General features: G+C 24.0%; 1 non-coding gene across 1 annotated transcript; it reads right to left on the bottom strand.

Moving 5' to 3' along the window:
- Nucleotides 1–1,695: 1,695 nt before the first annotated feature.
- On the bottom strand, nt 1,696–1,837 carry MIR7993A (microRNA MIR7993a). The gene has a single exon (NR_127158.1). It is a non-coding gene; the product is annotated as a microRNA MIR7993a (primary transcript).
- Between the last annotated feature and the right edge of the window lie 1,976 nt (nt 1,838–3,813).

Genomic DNA, 3,813 nt, shown 5'->3' with positions numbered 1-3,813 from the left:
TCTCAATAGACATATCACTAAAGAGCATGCAATCCGCACATGATCTTGTTAATACATTGTTTAAACAAGCTACAGATCCAAAATTAAAGACACGATATAGTTCGTGTTTGGAGAACTATAATGACGGCATTGATGATCTTAGAGGATTGCCTGCCCTTTTAAAATCTAGAGATTATTCTGGTTTGAATATTCATGCCTCTGCTGCTTTGGATGATCCTTCTACATGTGATGACAATTTTTCAGATCCACCCGCTGAAGCACCCCAATTGAAAGTTGCTAGTGAGAAGGTTCAAGGACTTATTGGTATAATTTTGGTTGTTAGCAATCTACTGAAATGATAATGATACATAAGTATTTGTAATGACTTGAAAGTTATGAAATTAATGTTTCCCTTTTTAAATTTAATTCAAACCTTAATTAGGTCTGTTTTATTTTTAACAAAATACACTTAATTAAAACATAATAAGAATGTTGAAAAGGTTGAATACTTAACTTCACAATTGTAAGAATCAATTATACTAACGTATTTTTTTATGGATGGGTTTAGAGTTTTTCCCAGGAGAGAGAATAGAGCTAAATTAACACTTTTTTTTTTTTTTATATGAAATTAATGTTTCCCTTTTTAAATTTAATTCAAACCTTAATTAGGTCTGTTTTATTTTTAACAAAATACACTTAATTAAAGCATAATAAGAATGTTGAAAAGGCTGAATCCTTCACAATTGTAAGAATCAATTATACTAATGTATTTTTTTATGGATGGGTTTAGAGTTTTTCCAAGGAGAGAGAATAGAGCTAAATTAACACTTATTTTTATCTAAATTACGTTATTCAAATAAGAAAAAAAATCAATACACACGAACATTTAGTTGAAAATAAATAAATTGCTTTTCTCAAACATCTTAAAGAATAGTACTTAATGACTAGTTCATCTATTATAAATCTTTAACGGAAAAGGATCATACGTAACTTTGTACTCTTAATTTTTGTATAAGTTGTACATTATAGTTATTTCGTAAATAAGCTATTTAAATATAAAATTAATATAATTTTTTATTTGTAATTTAGAAACTCACATAACTAATATATGTATAAGTTATGAGGATAATGATTTATTATCTTATGTAGAGTAGAAGATGAAATAGCCAATACCTACATAATTTTAATTAGCTTCCAAACTTTCCCTCGATATTTAGATCTAGACTCAAAATTTTAATATTTAAATGTGTATTTTAATTCAAATATTTTAATATTAATAAAAACAAATGAATCCTTAGTCATCATCTATGCACCCTTGAAACAACAATAAAATCATACCTATGCACCAGGCATTATTTCAATCCTCACACAAATGGAAAACTTTCATTGCAACAGTACAAGGCAACTAGAGTTTCAGAATAAAAAGGATATGCAAATTAATTAGCAATACAAGTTTCTGGATAAACACAATTCAAAGCTATCAAAATTATCAATAAAAAAGCCGGAGAATAGTTCCATATTCAAATTGAAAAGGAATTAATATATAGTCGGTTATTAAGTTTGTTAATATATTTCATTTAGTTATTTAGACACTCGAATTAAGTTATATTTAGATTCAAAAACCTCAACTCCTAATAAAGTATATTAACTAGACACTGTTAACTCTTTTTTTTTTTTTAAAAACTTTTGTTATGTGTTTTCATTCGTTTATTCGATAGTTAAGTTAACCACATAAAATATATCATCTCTTAATTATATGCATCAACCTCAAATGAAAAATTATGGGGCTTTACAGTTTATTGAGATGAATGCGCGTATAATTTTAAAAAAAATGATATATCTTATATAATTAACTTAACTATCTAACAGAAGAATGAAAACACACCCAAGAAAAAATTAGTTATGAACCGAAAATATTAAAGTGAAACACTTTATTAGGAATAGAGGTATCCAACTGAAATAAAATTTAATTCAAATATCTAAATGAAATATCATGATAAATTTGAGGGAGATTGACTATGTATTAATTCAATTGAAAACTAGGAGTAGTATCATTTAAGTCATCCGAAACATAATTAACCTATGAAACAATTTCATCGTCACTTTTGTTTAAGCCTCCAAAATTTTGAGGCACCAAATAAATTTAATAATGATTTTTATGATTTTATTTTCACTTAATTTAAATTAAAGATTAAAAAAAAGACAAAATTAATATTAAAAAGGAGAGAAACAAAAGCTATCTATTATTTTTTAATCATAAAATATTTTAGAACTTTGAATTAAATAACTTAAATTTTTATATGATATATAGAATTTTTGCAACAATATTCTAGGTAATGTATTACAAACAAATGGCTAAATCTTCTTATCTGAAGTTAAAAACTTTATGTGTTTTAAGAAACTATACTACAACTTGTTGAATTGACTTATATTAAGTATTTTTAAGTCGAAAGAGTTTTAAAATTCTTTTGTAGTGTTTGAATAAAAAATAAAAATGTTGTCAAACACTTGATTTTAAATCAAAATAACCAAAAATAGGAAGAAGCTAAAAGTCAAAAATAAAAATTTCTAACTTAATGACTTATGCTTAAATGTCATTTAAATCCATTTAAATAGGCTTAAAAAATGAGTATTATATGCAACTCTAAATTATCATTATTGTTATAATATATATGTATATATATTTAAGGCCTCTTATTAATATTTAGTTTTAAGCCACTAATTTTATTGAGATGACTGGCCTACAAACTGGCCTACAAATCCTACTACAATCATAGAAGTCGAATATTCAAGAATTATATTTCTCTAGTGTCTGTCAATGTCAATACAAATACATTGTTACATGTCAAAACTACAACATTGATTTCAATAATAACCACAATCATATCATAATCAAAATCGTGTAGAAATTTAACAATTTGGTCTAAACAAATATATTACTAGTCTATATCAAATGAATTATTCAAATATGATATATTCTTTATAAAAAATATATTTTAGACTTGAGTAAAAAAATATTTTCTGATATTGTCATTTTAATTATTCTCAAATTTCCTAGGAAATATAAAGTGCATGTACAAAGCTAATGCATTTATTAATTATTTTCTTTTCTAATACAATTTGTCAAAATATATTAATGATACAAACATTACTAATATACCATATTCAGCATTATTTTAATACAACTCTTTCAAACGATTCCTAAATATTTTAGCCATCATCTATGCACTCAAAAAAATAATCATTAAATATTAAACAAATGCCAAAGAGGAAGGAGTAAGACACTCCACAAAAATTTCGAACGAAGGACAATTAATAGTATGTTTAAAAGAGAGGGACGATTGTAAGTATAAAGATAAATGTAAGTATAAAGATAAATATAAAAGATTATTTTGGGAGTTCACCATTTTACGCCTGAAACATGAATGATTAGTTTGACCATGAGAATGTTATATTAATTTATTTTTGTTTAAAAATTAATGTTTGATCATAAACATATTTAAATACAAGAATTTGGAAAATACTCCAAATCTTATTTTCATTTTTAACTTTATTATAAATATTTTTTTTTAAATTACTCTGGACCTTATTTTTTATATAAAAATGACCCTATTGAAATTCAATTTTATGTTGAAATAATATTTCATGTATTTTACATAAATTAAAACAAGCAAATGTTATTTACAAAAACTATAATTAAATACAAGTTTAATTTTAAAATTTTCAAATAAAGTGAAAAAGATTATTGCAACAGTACATAGTAACTTGTATATGAAAAATCATGTCTATAACATTATATGATTATCTATTTTGAGATTTTTCAAACTTAATTTA

Source organism: Solanum tuberosum, unplaced genomic scaffold (genome assembly GCF_000226075.1).
Source record: "Solanum tuberosum cultivar DM 1-3 516 R44 unplaced genomic scaffold, SolTub_3.0 scf00055, whole genome shotgun sequence".
Lineage (NCBI taxonomy): Eukaryota > Viridiplantae > Streptophyta > Magnoliopsida > Solanales > Solanaceae > Solanum > Solanum tuberosum.
Note: the sequence above shows the minus strand (reverse complement) of the source record. Positions and strands in the feature narration are given on the sequence as shown.